This window comes from Centruroides vittatus, unplaced genomic scaffold, assembly GCF_030686945.1.
Source record: "Centruroides vittatus isolate TY-2023 unplaced genomic scaffold, ASM3068694v2 contig_357, whole genome shotgun sequence".
In the NCBI taxonomy this organism is placed as follows: Eukaryota; Metazoa; Arthropoda; class Arachnida; order Scorpiones; family Buthidae; genus Centruroides; species Centruroides vittatus.
Genome location: NW_027122180.1, coordinates 2,143,113 through 2,158,271, shown reverse-complemented (window position 1 = coordinate 2,158,271; position 15,159 = coordinate 2,143,113).

The following is a 15,159-nucleotide window of genomic DNA, read 5'->3' as shown; positions in this document are numbered from 1 at the left end:
TTAACTTAATAAATTTTTTCCTGCTGCAGCCTTATTTCTTTATCGATATAGAGTTATCTAGCTTTTAACACTTTAATAATACACGTATGAAGTGTTATGGCCCTGTTCAGTGTTATATTTCGCAGCACCCCTGAAGTGTTGTGACATCCTAGAATGTTGCGACATCCGGTTGAAAACAACTGCCCTTGACCACAGAAGACCTTCTAGAGAGTTCCTTACTGCGGAGGGATCCACAACCTTACAAAAGAATCGATCAATTAGATCAAGACTATAGCCACGAAATCAAAATTTAATTACCATTGTGTACAATATTCCTTGTAAGTAGTTCTGATGCAGTTTCAGTCATACAGACAAATGAATAAAATAAATATGAAAACATGTAGAAAAAGAATAACTTAAAATTTATAAAAAGTTGATTAAAATACTTTTAAAGTTAATAGAAAGAAAGAAAATCAATCTTTTTAAATTTATTTTATATATTAAACTGGCTATGTTTGGAAGACACTATATACCACCTCCACTACAACCAAATAACAACAATAAAGCAGATAAAAACACGCGAAATAATAGCTATTATTAAGAATAGAGCATTAAAAAAATTACATAAAGAAAATTATGAAAGACGACGTATATAGTTTACTTGAAATTATAAATTAAAATATCTGTTGCCTGTAGGCTTATTATGTTGACTGTTTACTTCTTCGATTGTTATTGTCAAGTTTAATTAACTTTCCTAAGGAGAGTCTATGACAATAAATATACAATGTAAATAAAAATACACAGTACATCCAAATAGGAATAAGAATAATCAAATCGCTAAACCATGTCTTATTACTATTGTCAAAAGAAATAAACAATTATCGTTTATTTATTTTGAAAAATAATTATCAAATCTATTATGTAAACATAATTTTATTTTCTATTTTGAAGAAAATATATCCTAAAAATTGTAAATACTCTCGTTTGTTTTTAGCAATACAAGTTAATTAACGATTATTAGTAAATTAAGCATAGTATAATTAATAATTATATACATATAGTTTATATACATATATATATATTGATATCTTATTTTTTAATCAATATGTAATTCTATCTGTGTGTAATATATTAAATTACTTTTCTTTTTGAAATATTCTTATCATAATATTTACCAAATTTATTAGCATAAGAGAAATATTAATTTAAAACTTTTTTTACATGTATAATTGAAAATATTAGAAATGGAATATTTGCGATTTAATTAAATACAATACCCAGATATGATATATTTGAAGGTGAAATTTCTTAGTTTAAATCGACCAAAAAATTCTTTATTTTTCTTATCTCTTATCCGGAGGCATGGAACTATGGTTACAGAGAGAAATGAGATTTCGTTTGTCGAAATAGATTTCAGTATTATTGATTATCTTTATCTTCTTGTATCCGACAGCTGCTTCCTTATTCTTTTACTTTCGTCTTTTGTTCTTTACGATATGCCTGAAGACCTGTCGTCTACTTCTATTGAATTTGATAGGAAAAGTATTTGTAAAATACTCTAATGATGGCATATGTAACTTTTATTCTATTAAACTTATAAATTATAGTAATAAGATTTACATACAGGGTCTAAAATTATATATAACAAATTCTGATTTAATAATATCATTTTTTTCTATCTTCAATGCTTTTTGGATATTCTGAATAAAAATATTTATTTTAAGTAATTTTATATATTTTTTATTAAATTGTATTGTTTTTATTAATGATAATTTTTATTTCACAACTGAAATAATATCAATATTCTTATATACTGTATAAATATAATTAAATTCATTAAATTATTTACTATAAAATTTGGTTAAAAATATTTATTATATAAAGCAAATTATCTCAGTAATATTACTATTTTCTTTTGTTATAACATTAATTAATATTGCAATAATATATGCGCATTTTTTCAAATATTAATTAATATTGACTTAAAAATTTCGAAAAGATAATAAACTTAATCCTAATATATCGTTAATTATGGAAAATTATTAAACTTAATACTCAAATATAGAATTTTTAAAATATAATCTGTAATTATTTTGATATTCAATATCTTCTATATAATTTTTTATTACATTTTGTATATTTAAATATAGTTTGGTAGTCAGTATTTAATTTTAAAGTAATTTTTTTTCTTTAATCACCTTTATGATGTATTTATTTTATTATGAAATATTGATATTAACGATTATGTATAGAAAATATTTTACAAAAACAAAATACGAAACATTTCACCATCAACAGAGAAAAATCTGACAGTTGATGTAATCTTGATGAATATTAATGGATTGGAACATCTCATCTTTCTAGTCTCTTCCAACCTATACACGATCGATAACGGTCAACAACGTGTTATTTTAAAGCTTTTAAATTCTTAATAGACTACATACAAATGAGTAAAAATAAAACAAATATAAAGCACTAGCTTTTCTTTTAACTTTAAATTTATTTTTAAAAAAGAAAATAGTTTAAAATATATATATTTATTCTTGTTTCATTTGTATTTTGATATTTTTACCCTATTTACTTTATAATTTTATCCATCTAGTCTGATGTTTTCTTGTTGTCATAGTAACGAAAGAAAACCGGGAGCAAAAGATTCGGCTGATTCATGACTTCAAAGAACCAGAGTTTTGCAGCTTAGGTTCTTTGGTTCCCGTGGAAACTTGCAAAGACTTCCACATCTCATTATAGAGAAAATAATAAAATGTTATTTTGTACTGAAGAATTATGTCTTATGTTTGTAATAAATGAAATAATTTTTTAGTTTAAAAAAAATAATCTCTTATTCTTAAAAATTTTAAGACATATTTCTACTTTTGATAATTTATATGCATCTACGTGTATATTATATGTATAATATGTATGTATAATATTTTGATACTCCACTTATGATTTCTATTTATTTTTTTCTGTTTTTAAAAATAATCCAATGCCTTATATGCTTACTCAATAAATAACGATAAATAAATGTATATTTTCGTAAATTAAGTACTGACTACTAATCATTAAAAATTGTAATGATAGTGAAGGTAGAAATAAGATATTATTAGTCAAAATAATAATCACAGTTTAATGTAATATATATAGAAATTTATATTTTAAATGTTTTAATTTAAAATATAATTTTAGATTCTATATTAATATTATGCTGTATTAAAATTTTGTAGAACTCATGAATTAGTACTAAATGCGTTTTATTAATTCATTAATAAAACTGTACAAGCTACTTATTTATAAGTTTTGTGTTTCTTCATATTTCTATTCTATCATTACATGTTCCAAGTTCCAAGTAGTCAGTTATAATATCAGAATTAATATATTTAATTTTATATAACTTAAATAAATAATTAAAAATAATAAATAAAAGAAATACGACTTTCTATTATATTGGAATATCTGTCTTTAAATCAGTGCAAGCAAACATTGGTATTAAATTTTGAGCTTGAATTTATTTTTCTTCATTAAGAATGCATTCGATCGTATTATATCTAATCTTATTTAATGAAAGATATTTCTTCCATTATCAAATTTTGTGGCTATTAAAATCAGTAAATAATGTTTATAATCATTTTGTTAAAAATGTGTTTCTTCTAATGAAGCAAGTAATTATGTTGTTATCTTATGCTCAAGAATCGTGATAATAATACAACAGTAAGAATTTTGACAGTAATAAGTATCTTTAATTATAGTATTTTCGATGTTTTCTGCCAGTGTTATAAGATCTTCCCACATAGCTACAGTGGCGTAGCGAGGGGGGTGCAAGGGGGTGTATCATGCACCGGGCGCCACTCGCACAGGAGCGCCCAAATGGTCTCAAAGACAAACTATATGTGGTTCTGGGGGGGAGAGGGGCGCCATTAAAGTGTCGTGCGCCAGTTATGCCCCGGGCGCCAATTATGTTCGCTACTCCACTGCACAGATATACAAACATTTTATTATGGGCTGTCCATAAATGACGTCCACACTAGAAGGGAGGGAGGGAGCTAAAACGAGTCGGACAAAGTCGAACAAGGGGGAGGGGAGCAAAAATTTTAAGAAAAATGCGGACGTAATTTATGGACAGACCCTATAATACAAAATTAGTAATTAAATTTTTTTCAAAACTATAAAAATTGAATTTAAGATAAATTCAATTTAATATTATTAATTAATATGGTTTAGAGGTATTTAAGCGACAATTATTAATAATTGTCGCTTAAATCGTCGACGATTTGTTTTAATACATTAATGTATATTATGAATACATAGTTTACATTTTATAATTGTAACTGATAATATTCAGAAATTTATTTATAAAATAAAAGGGAAAAGATTTGTTTTCCAACAAACAACAGAAATTGCTTGTAAACGAAATCATTTGACATTTGCAAGTAAATTTAAATGAAGTACTATACACGTAGTGAATGAATTCATTTGTATGTTGGCTGCATTTTGTTACTGTCATATGAATAACTTATTAATTTATCTATTATGTGAACATAATTTTGCATAGAGAATATTTTTAGACATACAGTATTTCTTTTATCTAAGTAATATTGAAATTATATTACAAAGAATAAAATTGTTTTACATAATTTAATTTCAAAATATTTTTATAATAAATTGATTCAAGAAATTCTATTTTGAAAAATTAATATTGTTATACATAAATACATAAATATCGTAGGTTAATATTTATATTTTTATTTGCATTATGTATTAAAAGTTAATTTTAAAACTTTTAATATTTACTGTAATGTAGTAATATAATATATATAATATTATAAATACAACAAACTTGCTACCGTCAAAAGTCTGTTATGTCGAATATGTCTTAAAAACATATATTAATAATGAATTTAAAATGTGAAAAATGTATTAAAATGTTTAAATGTTCTTGAAACCGTGCTTTTACAGTATATTGAGCATTGAACATAAGACAGTGTTATTTATCAAACACCTGGCTTTTTCCACCTTTATTAGTTCAACTAATAAAGGTGGAAAAAGCCAGGTGTTTGATAAATAACACGGTCTTGTGTTCAATGCTCAATGTATTAAAATGTTATTATAATGTATAAAAATGAATAAAATGTTATTATAATGTATAAAAATGAATAAAATGTTATAATGTACAGTACGTTGAGTAATTATAAATTCAACCTTTTAGCTCTATTCGTAAATAAAAAAAAGATTTTAAATTTTTCCTTTAGAATAGTCCCGTTAAAACCGGAGTCTGTTAAACCGAGGATATACTACATAATACATAAAGTACACACAATATATAAAATATAATACATAATATAATAAATAAAATGTTTCGTTTCTACCGTACGATAAAAGAAAATAACTTTTTATATTTCCTTTTCATATAGGCCTATACATTAATGGTGTTTTAAAATTTACATTCTAATATACGTACACACACACACACACACACACACACACACACATATATATATATATATATATATATATTGAATCTTATTACATAAAATGAAAAATATATACTGATCCTAAAAAATAAAGTGAAATTAAATTTGAATACACGAATTATGTATTAACCAATTCGTAGCATACGGGTATCATGACTTGAATAACTAGATAAATGATGCTCTGCAATTATTTTTAATGAACAATTTTTTACCACTGTTTCCATTTCTTTAAAAGATTATTCATTAATGAAATGTTTAATGGAGTTTTTCGTTAAGATTATTTGAAGATATTCCTACTTTTTCATTAATCTATAACAAGAAATACTTAAAATATCAAATGCAATCCAAACTTCAATGAAAATTTATATTTTACAAGCAGAAAAATTTATTCTGAGCTTAAAAGCGTCATTCTAATATTCTTTAACCAAATTTTAAGAGCTTTGTTTATTTTTTAAAATATCTTTTTACATTATTTATGAATAGTTCTGAACTTATATACTTGTACTGTATTTAGTTAATGATGGAAGTAGTAATGTTTTGTAAAAACTTTCGCTTACGAAAACTACGAATCATTTCTTTAGCTGGAAAAATAAATTATAAGATTACTTTTAGAACACAGTACAAGTTAATTCATAGAATACTTTAATCATCTCTTTCTTTTTCCATAACAAGCATTTCAATTATTTCTATCCTAGTTAGTAATAATATTACCGTATTTTACGGACTATAAGACGCACTTTTTTCTTCGAAAAATTGCCTCCAAAATTCAGGTGCGTCTTATAGTCCGTAAAATACGGTATATGAAAAATAAATGCGTTAAATTTACGTAGAATTATAACTACCAAACACTGTTTAACTTTTATAGTTATTACAAAAAATGTTTATTCTTTTAATTAACATTACGCTAATGCAGAAAAATGTATTATATTGAAGATATGTTGAAGATTGTATTGAAGATTATAATGCGACCATATTCTAGATTATCATCTATCACTATTACAGAATTTTATAAAATAGATTTATTAATAAATATATTACTTTATATATTAGTAATATAATTTATATTGAAATGTAGCTAACTTTTTTGTTAAAAAGAAAAATTCAAAAACTTAAGAATATTGACGGTATTTTAAATATTTAATAAGAATTCTATTAAATAATATTGAGCTCAATATTGTCCAACTTATTTTCGACAATGTGACAAAAGTAAGAATATATGTGTATTTCTTTTGATTATTTCTCCCAGTTTTGTCTCTTTCCGTCATGTAGGGACTAAGAGGACGGGACTCCTAGTATTCCCATTATCGGCTTGGCAAGGTTCACAATAAAAGCGTCTGAGTGATGGGAGATGGGACCTTACATATCCTATAGACAGTCCATGAAAAATTCTTGGAGCTGGCTCGTCTGGATCAATCTCGAGTCCCCCAGAGTGATACGTTAACCTTATGCATACCTACCGGCTATGGGAAACACGATGCTTGCACTTGCCGACACGGAGAGGCGATCTAAGTTCTTGTGTTCTGTTCGTTTTTCGCGCCTATTTTTCGTTAGACGCACACAACGCTATTTTTATTTTCTGACCTGTACGACTAATTTCCGTTAGGCGCGTTCAGTTGCATCAGAGGGCAAGGACATTGTCACTTTAATATCTCTGTATATCGAGAGCGAATTCGTAGACTCCAATTTTTACTTTCCTGGCTCTGTTATATATAAGAGAGAAAGTATGGGAATCGGTCAAAAAATGATACACCAAGATTTTTACGTCTTTTGGCTCAGGAGACCTTGAAACATCGAGAAATACAAAAAAAATTAGGTTTTTCTATGTATGTGTGGATGTTAGTGTGTGGGGTGTGTCACGATTTTGTTCACTTTTTTTGAAGCATAATAACTCCTGTGCTGTTTGTCGGAAAGTTCTGAAATTTTGCAGGGAGATTTGTGTATTGGGGAGAAAATGCTGTTAAACTTTAGTTGTTAAAGGTCGACGAGGTAAGGAGATAAGAGACTCGTGTGTCATATCTCGGGTAGGGTCAGACTTAATGATAAGGGTTTATCAAATAGGATCCCGGGATCCCGGCTATTTTTTTAATCCGGGAAATATTCCGAGAAATTCTTCTCATCCCGGAAAATTTGTTAAAAGTTCACTTTTTTCTTATTTTGTGTTAAAGTTGAGGAAATTTTGCAAATAGAAAGTATAGTTATCTCATAAACTGTCAGAATATATTTGTATTTATTCATTTTAAGCCCGCTTATTAGTTTTTTAAATTTTTGCTTGTTTTGGCATCTCACAGATTGTCAATAATCAATATGTATTTGTGGCAGGACTGAAAATTTTTTACTTGTCAAAATCTATAATATCTGGAATAATTTCCCCCGATGCTGTCTTAATTTTAACTATACCCAGTAGCTTCAATAACTGCGTAGCGCCAGGTTGTGCAAATTGGGCAAGGATAGAAACGAGTACGAAGTATACAAGTATGAAGTTTTCCTTCATAAACCTGATTATTAAAGTCAAACGAATTGCCGAATTATCCGACTTTAAGCTTAATACTGCTATTGAAGCAGCCAAGGTAGACAAATCAAGAATATTTGAGAGCAAAAGAAGTACTACAACGCATCTCGAAAACGAACTAGAAATCTTCGAGGCTACAGTGAAAAGAACACATAACATTTGTCTTCTCTTAAATGCATTAAAGCCGATTCCACCCACATCTATTGAATTGGAAAGGGCATTCTCAGTACCGGAACTTTTCATTATTAAAATAACCAGATTGACTGATCCGAGTATTGGCCATCTTTGGTTTTCAAAATCTTATAAAAATTTACAATAATATTTTGTATTATGTTTTATTTAAAACACGAAAATTACCTTTTAAGTTGAAAGTTTAATCTAAGTTAATTTTTCTCTTTAAATTTTCAACTCAATTCAAAGGCAATTTTTTTTTTTTTTTTTTTTTTTTTGTAAGCAGTTTCCAACAAACTATAATAAATTTTTCTTTTTGTGAAAATTTATACGTAATTCAAAGGTAATTTTAATATATATTTTACACAACATTATTAATATTATGATTTTGGAGGTTGCAGAACGTATTAAATCACTTTTAAAAATGAAAAACAAATACATCATTCGATTTCAAGATATTTTTCTTACTTAAGTCAAATGGGTTATTACTCTGTCTCCAATTAGTTTTTAGAAACGTCACTATCATTGTAGTATTAAGTGTTTCTTAATCTACAGATTACTTGTGTTTAAACATCAGTTCTTTCGGTAATGAAAGATCGGCAGAATCCACAAGTACGAGACTCGTTTTATGGCAAAAGCGCTAACACTCGTGGGAGAAACGATGCGCAATTCTCATTAGATTGGAAGGTATCCATAGACCAAGATTTTCTTCCACCGAAGTTACTGACCAACCCTACCAAGATGATATTGATACAAGATCTCAGCAGCACACGATTATTGACTGCAGTCAGGTTAAAGTGAACGGAATGAATCATAGAAACTTTAATAATCGGATTCTTGTAGAGATCTTCGTAGATCAGCGTAATAAAGAAATTTTTATAAACTCTGGAATAAAGCAAGCTGTTTTAGGGCCAGCAGCGTTCTACATCGATTGGCTTTAAAAGTTCAAATTCTCTGCCAAGACCGATGCATTGGACAGCTGCAGCAAAGTTGAAAATTTATCAAGGGACATGGGACAAGAGACATGGCTTCAACTAATCAGACACCAAAAAGTTCATAAAAGAGTGTGTGCGTGTGATTATTGTAAATATTTGTATAGTATTGACACTTATATGATGTATTTAAATTGAAACAAAATATTTTATTAAAATTTTTTTCAGTAAAGAAATGATTCTTGGTAGATATTGTAAGATTTCATTACTTATGAATTTACAAAATTATATTAACCATAACTATTTCAATTAAAAATGTACATATTTTACAGTTTAAACATTATCTTCCTGTATCGCACTTTTAAACCAAAACGTAAAAGAATGCACACTTTAGCCAGAATCTGGAGAAAAAGGGCAAATTTAACTTTAAAAAAATTTTTTTTTCTTTCTTTTTATTAAGACACTTTGGACCTTATGTTGTTAAGTATGAAACCGTTGAAGCTAAACAGGAATGTACAGTAGCCTACTTGAAACTGGCCAAATATTACTATAGAACTGTAAAATTCAGTAAACCTTTACTGCACACTTTTACCCCAGGTTATCCTATAGTCAGACTGGATTATTTGAATTGCTATTTTATTTCAATAGCGAGAGAAGATTTTTAGTTATCTGTTTTATCTATATTGTCATTAAGATAATTTAGATGTTAGACATGTGAAGAAAACAAGGAAAACTTAACATGACCAGCCCAATGATCACATGAGAACTCACTACCAGTGTTTATTGGTTTTATCTAGTATGCCAGTGATGGGCTAATTTAACAGTTTTTTTAAAATTAATGTTTGATTCGCTATAAAATCAGCTTTATGATGCAAAAATAATTAATCATATATTAAAATGACATAAAAAATTATATTAACATATACTTTTATATTATAGTCTATCAATATATTATGTTAAAATATAATTTATGATATAAAATGAGAAATGGGAATTTTTTTCAATATTTTAAGTTAAATTAGAATTTATAAAATAGGATCAATTTTAATAAAATTAAATTTTCTTTTCCATTTTTAGTAATATTTGACGTCATAGAGTAAATCAAACTAGTATCATTCACAAAATTGAATGAGAGTTTCTAAAGCTAGTAACTAGAAATGGGATTATCGACGTGAAGGAGTTCAGTGTTAAGGGAATAGCAGATTAATGTGTCAAATAGAGATTAGTTAACTTTAAAAAATACTAGTAGGATTTTTTCTCTTTACCTCCTTTGAGCTTACATGATGATTTTATCATTATATGTTTTAAAATGTACATTTTTAAACGGAAATTTATAGAGAAACAAAAGCAGAATTTAATAACTTAAAGCAGGTAAATTTAACTGTAAAAACCAATTTGGAGCACTCATAACTTTCGTAAGTATCTATCAATTTATAAATGCTTGTCATTTTTTTTTATTTCATTGATAATTAATCAGAAGAAAACATCCAAAATGCATTTGAAGTGCTGCAATCTGTAAAAGTTTTTTCAGGTTAAAAAAAATGGTAACTGCAAGTTATACATTAATAATAATAAAGTGTCCGTCCAGGACATGAAGCCAGACGAGTTTAAGTTATATTTTCAGTTTAAAAATAGTCTAGAAAATGTAATATATATATATATATATATATTAAATATATGTAATAAATGTATTAAAATGCAAATTCCACAGAATAATAAAAAATTACTTAACTTACAGCTCATATATTGGTTACTTAGAAAAATGTATATAGGACTTTAACCTATCATCTCTTAATCTTACATTTATTCCAATTATTTAAAATTGAAGAAAGTTTATCTTTTAAAAAGAGAGAAAGCTGATAAGCAAACAATTTTCGTCTAATCTCTATCTCTATAGCATATCAAAAAATTTCCGACAAAAATTTAATTAAAAGTACTTAAGTATAAGCATTTATTGAACTAAATACAGGCCAAAATATTTTATTTGTCGTGGAATGAATCTATATATTGTCGCTGATATTTAAGTATCTAAACGTCTTATCTAGTATATTTGAAGGAAAATAGCTAAAGAAGTATTGAAAATGTAGCTGAGTCTAATGTACGAAGTATCTTGTGTTTTAGAATATTATAGTTTATTTACGTGTAGAAGGATATCTTGTAAAGTTTTGTGTTTGATTCAACTATATTGTAAGTTTGGTTGGTTTTCAAGGTTCATTGTAACAGTAAAGCAAATATTTCGAAAATTTAAAAATGAATACAAAAGTAGCAATGCTTTAATAAAAATAATAATCTCATTAGATTAAAAACACTAACTTTTTCATTTTTTGTTTTATAACATTACTTTTTTAATAATTTTTTTAATTATTTGTTTAACTTAACAAGACAGGCTTTTAATTTTCTACAAGTAACCCTCGATTTATTGTCTCCTCAAAGCCACAACTGGCTAAGTGATAGAAATATAATTTTACAGGAGAAAAAAAAATGAAGTTTAAACAACTGTTAAAAATCACAGAGTTTTCAAAACCTATTGTTGACTGTTGCACATGTTAATGGTGAAAATAATACTTAAGTACAAAGTAAATATTTTGCAATATGGCCATTTAAATGAAGTTATTCTCTTGTGACTTCAACATTGTAACCTACTTTTGGAGATATCAGCAGTATTACCTTCGTAGGAATTTGACATTAATTCTGTCTGCACTCTTAGTGATATTAGCAAATAATAGTGATGGGTTGTTATTTAATAATCTGCTATTTTTCAATTATTATTTTGAAAAAATCAGTAACAGATTGTTCTCAAAAAATAAAAAGAACGGGTAAAAAGCAGCCACTACAAAATACGTAACATATTGTGCATTACTGTGTAAGTAACAACTGCAGAATAGTCAATACAGCGAATCGTAGAAAAAGACTCGATAATACGTTAGGCTTTTACTGTGCCAACTAGAGAAACCCGAGTTCGTTTCTGGTTGAAAACAAAATAGTTTTAATTAGTCTGCAAGTTATACTGGTTAGGGTTAATTTGCATTTTAATACATTTATTATATATATTTAATATATATATATATTATATTTTCTAGACTATTTTAAAACTGAAAATATGACTTAGACTCGTCTGGCTTCATGTCCTGGATGGACACTTTATTATTATTAATGTATAACTTGCAGACTAATTTAAACTATTTTGTTTTCAACCAGAAACGAACTCGGGTTTCTCTAGTTGGCACAGTAAAAGCCTAACGTATTATCGAGTCTTTTTCTACGATTCGCTGTATTGACTATTCTGCAGTTGTTACTTACACAGTAATGCACAATATGTTACGTATTTTGTAGTGGCTGCTTTTTACCTGTTTTTTTTTTTATTTTTTGAGAACAATCTGTGCAAGTTATACTGTGTAGTCTGTACTGAATATGTAGGGTCCTGTATCTCATCAGCCTGCCACTTCTGTTTGGGACTGACCAAATCCGTAATTGGCATGATTAGAAAAAGTTTTCTTAATGCTCAAAGTGAAGAAAGAGTGAAAAATAAAAAAATTAAACTAGAAACCATCTATAAATTACATTACAGTATTTTTTTTTACCATTTTTACTACCCTTCTATCCTCTCGTAACGCAGAATAATGCTATTCACTAGATCACCAAACGTTTTCCACAGCAAGTCACATAATTGAGCACGGGCCGCATAACCATTTTGTTCAATACAGTACACTGAATACACAAAAAATAAAGACAACCAACATATTTATTTACTAATACACAAACGCTATCGCTGTAGCAAGTTCGTAATCGCTTTCCTTAGAAACTTCGTTGCAGGTACAGTACTTACACAAAAAGTGGTCTGATATCCAAAGTAGCAAAATGTCGCTGAATTTCTTATTTCACTAATTTTCCTGAAAATTATATTACTGTTGGATGCAAAAATCAAATTGGACCAATTTTGGCAATTTTACTTAAGCCGTAGTCACACCATGCGATTTCCAGCCGCGCAGGCGACCTTAACTGCAACAAGCACTAGTCGAGGCGTCTTCTCGTGGTCGCACATTGCTCGCTGGCGTTGCAACTTCGGAGACATGTAACCTCAAAATAAACCGATGAAATCAGTAGCTTGTTTTTGACTACTTTTGTGAATTTACCGATGGTTTACTTTCTACTTCGAAGTATTTACGGAATTTTAGCCACTTCTCTTATTAAAATGGCAAGCAGTACCTTTTCCGCAATGAATAAAAGAAAAAAGGCGATCATTTTGTTAGAGCTGGCGAGAATACACGAAGAGATAAAATCTTCTATAAAACGTAGAATTAAAATCCCACGGGTATTCGTGAGTCTGAATAAGCTCGATCAATCTTGATTCTATATAATTAATTAAATTATCAACAACCGTGAGGCAGATAATAGTGAGGGCTTATCAGACCAATGATGGGCACAAACGCTCAGGGAAAAATGCATTTGTGCCCATCATTGGTTTGATAAGCCCTCACTATTATCTGCCACGCGGTTGTCGATAATTTAATTAATTATATATTATACCAAGGGCTAGAAGCAACCTTTGTAATAATCTCGATTTTGTAAAAGTATCAATCCTCTTGCTTTCCGCCATAATGATGAACTATTTTCAATGTTGCTACCGTGTGACGTGGCACAAAGGAGTTTGCTGATTGGATGCGCGTTTGCAATCAGCACGAGTAGAACAAACTTTTTGTTTCTAGTTTCGAATGCAGTCGCGCCGGTTTTCAAAGTGTGTTTACTAGATAACGAGAACAGCCTTCGTGGTCGCAATTGCCTGCGCGGCTGAAAATCGCAAGGTGTGACCACGGTTTTACACTTATTTTAATCTTTTTGCATAGTAAGTTTATCTACAAATATAATTATTTATATTTCTATATAAATAATTATATTTTAGCTCATTTGTAGCAGTGCGGCGGCGGGCCGGATGAATTGACCTCGCGGGCCGTAGTTTGGTGACCCCTGCACTACACACAAAAAATAAAGTAACACTACAAGAAAACTCTCCTGTTGCTATAGTTTTCGATAGGAAGATTCGACCATAAACAAAGTATACAGTTCTTTAACAATAATGCACCTTACAAATTTTTCATACAATACCATATAAAGAAAAATTCCGATTTCCTACATAACGCTAAAATTTCAAAAAATTGAATCACACACATGAATTTATTTAGTACTGTAGATCGATTTGTAACATTCAGCCGTTGGAGAAAATATTTTAATTGATATTATTTTCATCCAACATTAAAACATGCACATGCGAGTCACCAATATTAGTTGACTAGGTAATTTACATTGCGCAGACACAAAAAAAAAATTTAAACCGATTATCTTGATAATTGTATAGGCAAGCTAAGTGATTCGAATGTTTATGATTTACCAGGAAAGAAAAGTTCTATACTTTCCTTTTAAAAAAATCTGTAACCTCGAACATTGTACACAGTTAGGTAATGCTGTAAAAAGAATATCCCAACCCGTGTACTATCCGTAACACAGGTATAGACACTCCCTTTACCGTTAAGTAATTTATGAAATCCTCCCTATGGCCAGAAGTAACCATCGATCAAATCGGTGATTACACGAATCTATCGATTCATCGACTGTTGATATTTTTGAAATCATCGCACATTAGTAACAGTTATTTTCTCCAGTTATTTCAAAATTATCTTAACTTGTTACTCTTATTTGCAAATAAATACTTTGTCCCATCATTATTTTGAAGCCATCGCACAGTTTCAGTAATAGCTGTTCTTATAAAATAACAATAACAACCTTTTTGTTATTGTTATTGTTGTTTACAAATAACTACTATTTCCATCAGCTATCTGCCCATAGACGTCGCAGTCTCATAAATGAACGCTTTCAGATCAGAACAAAAAGCTTCATTTGGGTGGAGAAAATTAAATTAGTGCAAGTTGGTATTTGTAACCTGATGCTAGAACAGATTAAGTGCGCTTTTTCACTTTTGCCACCGAATTTGACACACAAGATGTAACCTACTTAGCCACATATTGCCTTTACTTTTTGAAAATAACCGATTTCCAGAAGAGTTTAAGCACTTGTGGCATCATTAACAGACTGTATTCAAAACGTT